We start from the raw sequence: 12,575 nt of genomic DNA on the forward strand, positions 1-12,575 counted from the left end.
ATTCTGCCCATGGTGTAGCAGCCTCATAAAGGAGGTTGCCAATTTGATAGCTTCAAGCAAAAATCAGCCTTGTTTGAGAGGCTATCTACTGAATGATTTTACCTTCTTTATAAGTCTCACATGCAGCACCTCACATTAACTGCCTCCTGAAAATTTAATTAAATCAGGTTGTGATGGACAAAATCGCTTCTTTCATTGCTGTAATTTCTGACTCATATTCCTCAAGCTTGTTTATAAACACCTCCACAGCTCTGCCAATCCCTTACTTTGTAGTCTCATCCAGCCCAATTTACGAAATTGTTCCCTTTGTAGTTCAGCTGTGACCACTTTTGCATTACTCATTTCCTCTTTTGTCTTTTGTGGCAGAGTCTTTCATCATCTTCATTTAAAACATGAATTAACTCCAAACCCCCGGTCAAAAAGTTGTATTTAATGGATAAGGCTCAGCCTGGAGGCACATTACTAATGGGGTCCTCCAGGCACCAGTCCCAGGCCCACTACTCTTCATTGTCTTCAGTGCTGACCCAGGCAGTGGTGTTTGGAGCATGGCCAGTACGTTTACAATATGACACCTAAATCATCTGAGATGAAGCAGTTTTGCAGAGCAGCCTCACACCACATGCAGGGCCACCAACTGCGGGAAGCTAGGGCGTGGGGGAGGGGGGGGTCATTGGAGCCAGAGGCTCCATGTCCCAAAGAGGGCAGGGGGGGGGGGTGACGGCATCAAGAAAGGCCACACCCCTGGCCCAATCTCTTTTCCTGGAGAGATTTGCCCTCTCCGACTGCCCTAACGCCTTGGCCCCTCTGAAATTTTCATTTGCATTTTCACCTCCAAGGATGCCTCCATGTTGAGGCACCCTCACGGTCCCCGGCCTGCCTGACCAGCATCCACCTTCTCCAGTGGAGCTGCCAAGACTTTAGAGCTGCAGGCCCCCTGATTGGGCCAGCAGCTTCAGAAGCCCGCCAACCAGACTTAACAGGACAGTGAGGAAGCAGCCAATAAGGAGGCCGCCTCCGGAAAGATTGCTCTGCCGACCTTGCTACCAGCAAATGCAGACTTGGTGTTCTCATTTGTTCCCAAATTTGGGGTCCTGAAGCCCACAGCAAAATCTAGCCCAATGAGCAGAATGGCTCCCTCTGCGCTGTACTAGTCTATGATTCTATGGGATTAAAAGGTCCATGTAACTTAAACTGTTTATTGACCATCAAAGCCAGTTGCTTATTTTAAGTTTGTTTCAAAACCTAAACTTAAGAAAATGATATGCATAATGGAATCAGAGAAATTACAATACAGAAAGCCATTTTGTTTCTTATTTTTGCTGGTTTGTATTTTTCCTCTCCTGTTTCTCTCTTATTTCCTTTCCTTTACTTTCGGACCGCATCTATTCAAAATCCTGCCATTCACACCTCCTCTAGACACATCTTTTATTTCTTTATTTGTTCCATCACCACTCCCTTTGCACCTTGAAACCTATTGTCATTTCTAAATTTTCCAGGTTCTGTTGAAAGGTCACAGACCTGAAACATTAACTCTGTTTCTCTCTCCACAGATGCTACCTGACCTGCTGAGTACTTCCAACATTTTCTGCTTGTATACCTGAGGTCCCCACCTTGATTTTGTACTCACAGCAACTTTTTTGTTAAAGCAGCAGATTTACAATGGTGCTCTCTGTCATTGGTTAGGCAGAAGGAGATAGAAATGTATCTCAGTGGTGGTGCAAAACAGCTGGTATTGAATTGGTTGCCCATTATACTCAGCATCTGATGTTCAGTTCCATTGCAGTCAATGCCAATCCAATATCACCCAGGTTCTACCACCACTGAGACAATTTTCTACCCCAAACTGTTTTTCCCCTCCCTTCACAAAAAAATCCAACTAGTTAGCAGTTTCGTTGAAATCTCACGACCAGAGAAATACCACACACATGTTAAGCACTTGTCAACTAACATCCCCAGTAATCATTTCTAGGCTTTTGAGAATGTAGACTGCTCAATATGTGTCAGAAGGTGTCTTTTTTAATCCATACTTCCCTGAGTTCAGTTGATGGCTTTATGAAAGGGAAAGATTATGAAAGATCTATTAAGAGTTTTTCATAAGGTGGCTGGCAGGGTAGATTAGTGGAAATCAGTGGATGTAGTATATTTGGATTTTCGAAAGCTTTTCATAAGAAGTGAGGTTGTTACACCAGATTACAGCTCATGAGATTAGGGGTAATATATTAGTATGGATTGAGGATTGGTTAGTGGACAGAAAACAGAGTAGGAACATACAGGACTTTTCCAGACTGGCAGGTTGTAACATAGTGAAGTGCCATGATCAGTGCTTGGGCTTTGGCTATTTACAATAATGGTGTAATATATCCATGTTTGCTGCCAATACAAAGCTAGATGGGAAAGTAACCTGTGAGGAAGATGCAAAGTGACAGCACAGGGACATAGACCAATTATGTGATTGGGTAAGAAGATTGGATAAGGGCAGATGGAGTATAAATTGGGGAAGTGTAAATTACCAGCTTTGATCAGACGAATAGAAGAGCAGAATATTTTTACAAGGTGAGTGACTAGTAAATGTTATTCAGTGGGGTTTGGCTGTTCTTGTGCACAAATCACAAAGTTAGCAAGGTACATCAAGCAATTAAGAAGACAAATGGTATATTAGTCTTAATTGAAAGAGGTTTAAGTATAAGGGTAAAGAAATCTTACTGCAGTTATACAGGTGAGAACCCACCTGGAAAAATGCGCACACTTCTGGCCTCCATACCTAAGGAATAATATACTTGCTTTGGGGAAAAGCTGGCAACAAAAGCTCAATAGATTGACTCCTGGATTGAGAGGGTTGTCATATGAATTGAGTACTGGGTTGAAAAGGCTGTCCTATGAGAATAAATTGAGTGGAATGGGCCGATATTTCTTGGAGTTTCCTGGACCTCATTGAAACATATAAAATATTAGCTCGATAGGGTAGATGCTGAGAACCTTCCCCTGGAGAGTCTAAAATTAGCAGGTCATTGTCTCAGGATAAGGGGTCAGACATTTTGGACTGAGATGAGAAGCAATTTCTTCACTCAGAAGGTTGTGAAACTTTTCTCTATCCCAGAGAGCTATGGATGCTCAGTCATTGAGCATATTTAAGTCTGGGATCGATAGATTTTTGAGCAGTAAGGTCGTCAAGGGATTTGGGGATGGGGTGGGAAAGTGGAGCTGATTTAGAAGACCGGCTATGATCTTATTGAATAGATGGAGCTGGCTCAAGCTCGGGCTCAGCTGTGCTGAACAGCTCGCCATTACATAACTCTGCCACCAGGTGGAGGTCTAAGAAGGATTTATGTTCCCAGGTCAGAAACTGATGCTGGGCTGGGATAGCGGTGACAGATTGTACAACTGGCCTTTATTTTCTCATTATGGGAAACAATTTCCTGTACAGTAAATAAACTGCTGCTCACAGCATAACATTCTTCAAACCTGGGACTCTTAGAACCTGAAAGATACTTAAATGAAAGTAACAAAACAGGAAATATTTCTCAGCATTATTTGGAGCAAAATACTTGAAAGTTTACAAGTTTATTTCATTAGGGTGCAAATGACTACTTATGATGCTAGCAGGTAAACACTTAATGCAATGTTTGTCCTTCTGTTCACAGTTTTACCGGCGCACAGCAAGTCAGTGGGAGTTCTCTATTTTTTAACTGAGCATGTTTAGACCATGTAGGGGATAACATCACGTACCCTGAGTCACAGTGAATACATCAAATTCCATTTTGCTAAATACATTCTGGGATTTTTATTGATGCTTTGAGGATTGAATTTCACGTTTGGGTGCATGCTTTGTTATTTCTTTTCATTGTAAATTTCAATGCCGGCACTTATGGAAACTCTCTATGCAGCAGCAGCAGAGCGCAATTACAGTGCGATAAATTTACAAAGGAATTTTCCTTTCTAAATATGACTACAGAATTCATAATGAAAATATAAAAATAAGCCCGAATGATCGATTTTAAAATGGAGACTGTGTTCTGCCCTGACATTTTAATCAGCTTCATTTGAAGGTTACAATTGTTTTTCACAACCTGTGTTCAAGGTCATGGAAAATCAAGCAGCATGTTTAATTTTTATCCCTAACCATCTTGAAAACAAACAGTAATGAGATACACCAGTTGGATTCAGGTAACTGCACTAGGAGTGCCCTTGTGGGTTTAACTGGTCAGCCACTATAGCTTTGGCAGGCCAGCAGAAATCCTGTTGCAGATGTATCTATGTATACCGACAGTTTCATCTGACCCCAATGTGAACACATTCTGTCGAAGGGTCATGAGGACTCGAAACGTCAACTCTTCTCCGCCGATGCTGCCAGACCTGCTGAGTTTTTCCAGGTAATTCTGTTTTTACATTGACAAACTCCTTGGCCCAGACTTTCGCTACTAGGGATTAGCAGAACTGGTTGAAACTCGCAATTCCCGCCCCTGAACACAAGGGCGGGAATGGGGAATGGGTGCAGTTCACACATGCACGTTTTACGGATGCAGCTGGACATTTAAATCTGCAGCTGCCTCCAGCCGCGTCAGGTTTTGGTAGCCTGGCAGTGTGGATCCTGAAGTGTGCAAAGTAGACCTGGTAAAAGCAAGTCTGAACTCGGTGTATTTCTTTGCATAGCCAAGGGACAGATCCCTATGGTCAGGTAGGGTATCCCTGTGAAACTTGCTTTGAAATTTTATTCCCAGCCCCAAAAGTGGCACAAAACAAATTCCAACAGTCTTATCTTAACCCAAAGCAATAAGAGGATGGGGCCAATGGTGTCACAGGTCAATTATTTTTGCCCCTGCTGACTCATGCACCCTGGCACATGGAAGAACTTTGTACTGGAGAAAGGCTCATAGCGCTTTGTGCGAAGGAACATAGCAGATAGGCATGGCACCTTAGCCATTGAAGCCAGTCACAGTGAGTAGCCAGAGGTCAGAGGAAGGGCAGAGGTCAGGAGGAAGAGGCTGCTGCACATGCACTAGGAAAGAGAAGGAGGAGAGATTGGACAACCAGGTTCTACCCTGTGGGAAGAGTATACAGACCCAGGACATCATTCCACAATGTGACAGAGAACCAGTGCCGAAGGTGATTGATGCTAACCCGTGAGGTGGTGACAGACATCCGTAGCATGCTCCAGCAACAACTTTTCTTTATTCATTCATGGGATGTGGGCATTGCTGGCTAGGCCAGCGTTTATTGCCCATCCCTAATTGCTCTTGAGAAGCTGCTAGTGAGCTGCCTTGATACACCCACAGTGCCGTTAGGGAGGGAGTTCCAGAATTTTGACCCAGTGACAGTGAAGGAACGGCGATATATTTCCAAGTCAGGATGCTGAGTGATTTGGAGAGCAACTTCCAGGTGGTGGCGTTTCCATCTATCTGCTGCCCTTCTCCTTCTAGATGGTAGTGGTCATGGATTTGGAAGGTGCTGTCTAAGGAGCCTTGGTGAATTCCTGCAGTGCATCTTGTGGATGGTACACACTGCTGCCACTGTGCGTTGGTGGTGGAGGGAGTGAATGTTTGTGGACATGGTGCCAATCAAGTGGACTGCTTTGTCCTGGATGGTGTCCAATTTCTTGAGTGCTGTGGGAGCTGCACTCATCCAGGCAAGTACGGAGTATTCCATCAGACTCCTAACTTATGCCTTGTAGATGGTGGACAGGCTTTGGAGAGACAGGAGCTGGGTTACTCGTCGCACGATTCCTAGCCTTTGACCTGCTCTTGTAGCCACAGTATTTAGATGGCTAATCCAGTTCAGTTTCTGGTCAACGGTAACCCCCAGGATGTTGATAGTGGGGGATTCAATGATTATAACGCCATTGAACATCAAGGGGCAATTCTCTCTTGTTGGAGATGGTCATTGCCTGACACTTGTGTGGCACAAATGTTACTTGCCACTTGTCAGCCCAAGCCTGGATAATGTCCAGGTCTTACTGCATTTGGACATCGACTGCTTCAGTATCTGAGGAGTTGTGAATGGTGCTGAACATTGTGCAATCATCAGCGAACATCCCCATTTCTGACCTTATGATGGAAGGAAGGTCATTGATGAAGCAGCTGAAGATGGTTGGGCTGAGGACACTACCCTGAGGAACTCCTGCCAAGTGGTTTACATGGACTGTATTTATTGTGAACATAAAGTATAAGATAGCTTTTGTAACTTGTGTGATCCTTACAAATCTGTACACATCTGTAAAGGTATAGTTGTGGGTGAAGGAGTATTGTAATATAGTTCATCTTTTCTTGTTAAATAAATGTTTTATTGTTTTGTAAAAAGTGCATCATCTGACTCCTGTGACTCTGTTCAGTAGCTACTCTCCACATATCTAAACAAACAAACAAAAGTTAGGATCTATCAAACTGGGTTCTACTCTAGGATCAGGCTTGTCCACGGGTAACTTCAGCAGGGATCATAACAAGGTATTATTGGAAGTGTTGTGGAATCAAGTTGTAATGGAGTATTTTTGTTTTATGGTGACCTTCATTTAATGATTTTGGCCAAGAGGACGCTGAAATTGCCCGTAACAGATGGATTGAATGGTGGAGAATAATGCAGCGGCTGTGTCTTTGGGACATTTCCAGGTGAAACGGAGTTTGCTGAGCCACTGAAATGGATACTGGGTAATTTTATAAGGATTTCTTGAGTTTAATAACAGCCTTGTGACTCACTCCAACCGATCCCAGATCCTGAACACAACTTTGTTCCAAAACTCTCTCTTTAAAGGAGTTATTGACTTTTAGGATTTTTCTTGCACGCTTTTTAAGGTAAAAGCATGAACCATAACCAGAAGTGGAAAATAACGAGCTGTTGATTCAGCTATTGGCTGGTACCATATTTCAGGCTTTGCCTTGTTGCACCAGAAAAAGCTGGCGAGTACCTAACAATGCTCCTGTCAAATCTCTTTTTTTAGCGAAAGCTGTTGAATGGCAAAACATTGCCTCATATTGTCCCAAACTTTCAATATCATTATAACCTAGATATGAAAGGATGGAGCTTTAGAATATTCCATGCTGCAAACCCCACCCCCACACCCCCAAATTCAGGATTGTTACTTTACCTTTTATAACTGGGTGTTGTTGCAGTAAAAAATGTGTTTGTTATTGCAAAGGGTGTGATGAAGCATCTGGAGAATAACATACCGCTGACCGCTCTGTTTTAACTCCTTGCAGCTATGAGCCAGGCTTGAAAGACTGTTATCCACTTAATGTTATCCACTAGAGAATGGGGGCATTTAGGTGGGTGGGTGGTGGTGTGGGGAGAAAATGGTGCAAAAATTACTAGAGGTTATCTTCCCACATGATCCTTATCCCTGAGACAAAACTTATGGAGTAAGAGATTAAAAAGAAAGGTGAAAATACACACCAACACAGTTTTTGCCCATGTATGCTAGAATTTTAGTTTTTCCCAATGTAAGGAGAAATCCTCTTGTCTATGTTCTGAGGTGCAGATTAGAAAAAACCAAGACTGGAGGGACCCTCATGTGTATGCAGAGCTACTGCTGTTGTCTAACCAAGTAAAAAGGTGGAATAGCACCAATAACTTCCCCACAGCAAAGGCTTCCCTACCAATTAAGCTACTCGTGTGTGAGGTAACCTGTAATCAGGCAGAATGAACCCTAACGCCCAGGAGCATATTTGCTCTGTGCTTGGTTCCACTACTGAGCCAACTGGCTGGGGAACGTGTTGTGGAGCATTGCAGACTGGCCTTGATCAGGCATCAGATTACTGAGTCTGTCGCTGACTTGGTCAATAGTGATGTGCACTCCTCCAGTGTTGGCTGTGCCCTGGCAATCCACTAGCTTCAGGAACAGGAAGAGAAAAATCGGCTGCGGCTGGGATGAGGACTAAGGGTGTTTCCAGTGACATATGAATCACACTTAGAGTCAGATAGTGGGAATTTCACTTGGCTCCTTTTGGGTTCAGAGAGTATTTATGAAGTAATTTGATAAATAAGTGAGGTAGGGCCCTTGATGAATAGATTTTACGAGGTAGGAATAAGGTGAACATGGCAAATAAGTTTTTGGGGGTTTTTTTGCGTACTTTGTTCTTACACTGATGAGGAATGGACTGTCTATCCAATTTTGCACAATAACTTGCCCTATGGCAATCTTAACCTGAGGAAACCATCTCTACATGGCCAAAAAAGCTTTTTCTTTCCCACTTCATCCACTGCATAGTGAGTAGAGCAATTTCTGCACAGATTCATGCTATAGACTCTTACTCTCCAGGGCCCGGGTTGAAACTAAAGCAAATTCACTTCATGGAGGACTGTGCATTAAAGAGAATGAAACTGGGCAGAATCTTCTGCTCTCACTAGTGGTGAGCTTGAAGACAGGAAGGGCATGTAATTAGGTGGGATGGCAGCGTACTGGAACCCCGCCCCCTTCCCGCCTTCACCAGAATTAAGGCGGCGCATGGTCGACCATCCCAACCCCACCACCTATTGAGGCCTTTAAGTGGCCAATTAATGACGACTTAAGGGCCTCATTCCCAATGCCACTGCCAATGTGGCCAGCACAACAGCTAAAACCGTGCAGCCGCCCTCTTAGGGGGTTCGTCCCTCAATCTGAGGCATTCAGTGCCTGGTTGAGGGACTGGACAAAGGGAAGGAAGTTAGTGACTGCTGAGAGCCACCCCACAGCCCTTGCTGCCAACCCCCTTGCACCCCTTTCCCCCCATATCCCTCATTACTTACCTGTGGCCTGTGTTGCCCCACGATCCTGGAACTCCATTGCCTGTCCTTCCAACAGCAGCCACAGCCAACCCAGTGGTGCTGCTGAGCACAAGAGCTTACTTACTAGCCGGCATTGCTCGTTAGGCAAGACTCCGCCTTCCCCCCATCCGCCCGCCCACTCCCCCCCAAGCATCTTGATTCCAGAGGAAGGCCTCGCCACTGGCCTCGCCACTGCCTGATTGGCTTGTGGTTCAGCAGGCCTTCCTGAAAAGGGACAGTGCAGGTCTCTTGCCAGCAGGAGTGACCCCTGACACCTCAACAAGGTTCTGCCCACTATTTCTGTAGGATAATTCTGGTGTAAGTTTTTAATAGTACTTTTGAGATGTCAAGCCTTACCATCTAACTTTGTTAAGTTCTGCTCCCCAAAATTGCTGATGGCGTTTGGTAAATCAAAGAAAAATCCAGTCAGGAAATAGGAAATAATAATTTGAATATCTGATTAATAGCGTTATAAACTGTGTCCAGCATTCAAAATCTCTCCCAGATGAAGTAAATGGTGGGGACGTATTTAGTAGCAGGGAGAAAATGGTCTCCATTCATTAAACCAGTCTGCCCTCTCAAGTAGATGGAAAAACGTCCCATGGCACTATTTCACAGAAGATCAGGGGAGTTATCCCCAGTGTAATGACCAATATTTCTCAACCTACTCCTCAACAAAATAAAAACAGATTATCTGGTCATTATTATATTGCTGTTTGTGGGAGCTTGCTAAGCACAATTTGACCCTTCTGTTTCCTACGTTACAGCAGTGACAACACTTCAAAACTACATTGTCTGTAAAGCGCTCGGCTTTATCCTGAGGTCATAAGAAATGCTATATAATTGCAAGTTTTTTTTTACATCCTTACCACGCAACTGTCTTTTGCATGCAAAAAAGCATGTTAGGAGTATAAATGTCTGGGCGCAACCTTCCAGAAGTACATCAGCTGCCAAACTGGCAGCTGCCAATGTCTGAGTGCCCAGGGCTTCTGCCTAAAAATAAGTGTTAGAACCTTTGTCTATGCTAATCAAGGGCCTGAAGCCTGTTTCAAGACTCCCCCCCCCCCCCCCCCCCCCCCCCACCAATGCCAACCTCAGCAAGAAATGGGCAGGGCATGCCCTTTACATGCTCCATTCAATTTTTGCAGGCCTAAGGTACCCTAGACAGTGGCCAAGGAAGAGCTAAGTTCTATTTTTAATTTACTTTAAAGTGGAGCTAAGAGGATCAGAACCATTGCCCTTAGAATTGCAGCCACACTTTGGATCATTGTTGGCCTATTCTTGTCTCCTCCAGTTCACATCCCAAAGGATGGGTCTGGCCACACTGCCACAGAACACTCCAAGTAGTTGGACCGTGTCATACCACCTGTCCCTTGTGGAAAATTTTATGCAGAGAAACACCTTTGACCACAAGACCATCAGGCAGTAGTCGTCACGTAACGTCCTAGAGGCCCTGCAGGAAAAGGAGATGGTGGATCCTGTCAGGTAGTTCTCCAAGCAGACTCTCAAAGCCATTTTTTAGAATGCCTCATCACCCGACCTTTCCAACAAGCACCAAGACGTAGCTTGGCTGGGGGTGAGAAAGGCTCTCCCTGTCAGATCCTTCCTACACATTGCCCTCGAGGTGGCTGTGGTGGGGAAGAGACCGTTGCCCACCTCCTTGTGGAATGTGCCTTTGCAAATGAGGTCTGGAGAGAGATGCAGTGGCTTTTGTCAAGGTTCATCCCGAGCAGTTCTGTGGCACAGGGCTCTGTGCTCTACAGGCTGTTCCCAGCGACACACACCGAGACAAACATCTACTGCAGCTGGAGGATCATCAGCTCGGTGAAAGACACTCTTTGGTCTGCCCGAAACTTGTTGGCCTTCCAGTGCAAAGAGTTGTCCGTGGCTGAGTGTTGCAGACTGGCACATTCCAAGGTCCAAAAATACGTGCTGAGGGATACACTATAGCTTGGGGCAGGCGTATCAGAGGCACAATGAGAGAAAGGTCGCTGTCTAAGGCCTTTCAGCACCAAGGGACTGCGAATTATATAGACCCCTTGGGCTGTATGACTCACATTGAATGTATGGAGTGAATACTATATGTATCACAATTTTATGGAAGCACCTCAGAGTGCAACATGATCTCTGTAGACAACTTAAATACCATTGCACTGTCTGACTGCCTGTTATGATTATTTTGTTATAATGTTCCTTTGATTGTATTGAAATACCTCAGGGTGCAACATGATCCATGAGAAAAATTTGAATATTATTGCACTTTGTGTGGTGGCCATTTTGAAATGTTTTGTAATCCTGGAACTCCCTGCTTAACAGCACGGTGGGTGTACCTAACCAAGGAAACTGCAGCAGTTCAAGGCAGCTCACCACCACCTCCTCATGCACAACTAGGGATGGGCAATAAATGCTGACCTAGCCAGCGATGCCCACATCCCATAAATGAATTTTTTAAAAATTGGCAAACTGCACTGAGGCAGCCGATGGATTGCCCAGCTTGCCAGTATTATGAAGATGAGGGCTGAGGCCCAATTTGGATCCAGCCTCTGGCTTCAGATTTCGGGTACATATTCTCGACAAATTACCGATTTTATGCTGATTCCTTCTTTCTTTACTAGTTCACAAACATTATTTGTGGTTTATTGTTTCAATGCTTCTTTTGATATACTTTCACTGACACACATATACAGCAAAATAAGCAGGAATATGAAGAGGGGCTTACAGGGAAATTGTAGAGAATATAATAGGATATTGGAAAAGCCAGACCTTTAAGCACCAGAACAAAAGTTTGTGGTATCTAAACAGCTGATTCTGTCACTGGAACTCATTCTTCCAAGATCAAGCCAGCAGTGCAGCTGGGCTGGGGAGATAATGAGCAGTCTGCCTCTGAATTGAACTATTGTTACTGTCACTGACTCAAACAACAGAGGAACAAAGTGCTTTTAAAAACTTCTGCCATATTCTGCCAGTTCGCCTGAATCTGACTTCAGGGGCTGAATTTTGAGGTCGTCAGGCCAGCACTGTGAGTGGGCCTGGGAGCGGCGATCAGCCCACGACCGCAAATTTGCATTGGCTGGCCAATTAACAGCCAGCCAGCCAGCGTGAAAGGCGTACTGAAACGCTCAGCACTGCTGGGGTGGGGGCAGGAGGACGGTGAGCATGGAAGTCTGTGCGTGCGTGCAGGAGCGCATGCTGAAAGGTCCCTTAGGGCAAAGAGCTGCCTCAGGAGGCTGAAGAACTGGAGACAAATAAAGATTTAAAAGATGATAGAAACATGTCCCCATATGTGACTCAGTCACATGAAGAGGGACATATTTAAAATGAAGTTGAAAAATGTTTTCTTTTTTTTTGTTTACCGTTGGAAAACTCATCCTGCCCAGGTTTCGTAAAAATGCAAAGGCCACCTGACCTATTCGCCTGCCCAACAACCGAACAGTCAAATGGGCAGTGAAAAATACAAGTTAATTAATTGCTTAAGGGCCTTATTAGGCCTCTTACTTGTCAGCGGGCGCGATGCTAACTCTCACGCATGCCCGCTGACCGAAAGATCACAAGAGTGCGCAATGACGTCGGGATGCTTGCCCGACATCATCACATGTGACTTTACGCCCAATCAGGTCAGATGCACACCCGCCCAATGAATGTAAAATTCAGCCCAAGGACTTATTCTGATAAGGTTAGATGAAGATGGGTGGGAGGACACTTGTGTGGGGGATAAAATTGGCACAGACATGTTGGGCTATGCTGTATATTCTATGTAACTTGGTGCATTTGTTCAACAGTGCTACAGAATCTTAATAGCCTTCTATTAACATTGCTGAAAGTGACCTTGCTATTATTACCACAAC

This window comes from Carcharodon carcharias, chromosome 14, assembly GCF_017639515.1.
Source record: "Carcharodon carcharias isolate sCarCar2 chromosome 14, sCarCar2.pri, whole genome shotgun sequence".
In the NCBI taxonomy this organism is placed as follows: domain Eukaryota; kingdom Metazoa; phylum Chordata; class Chondrichthyes; order Lamniformes; family Lamnidae; genus Carcharodon; species Carcharodon carcharias.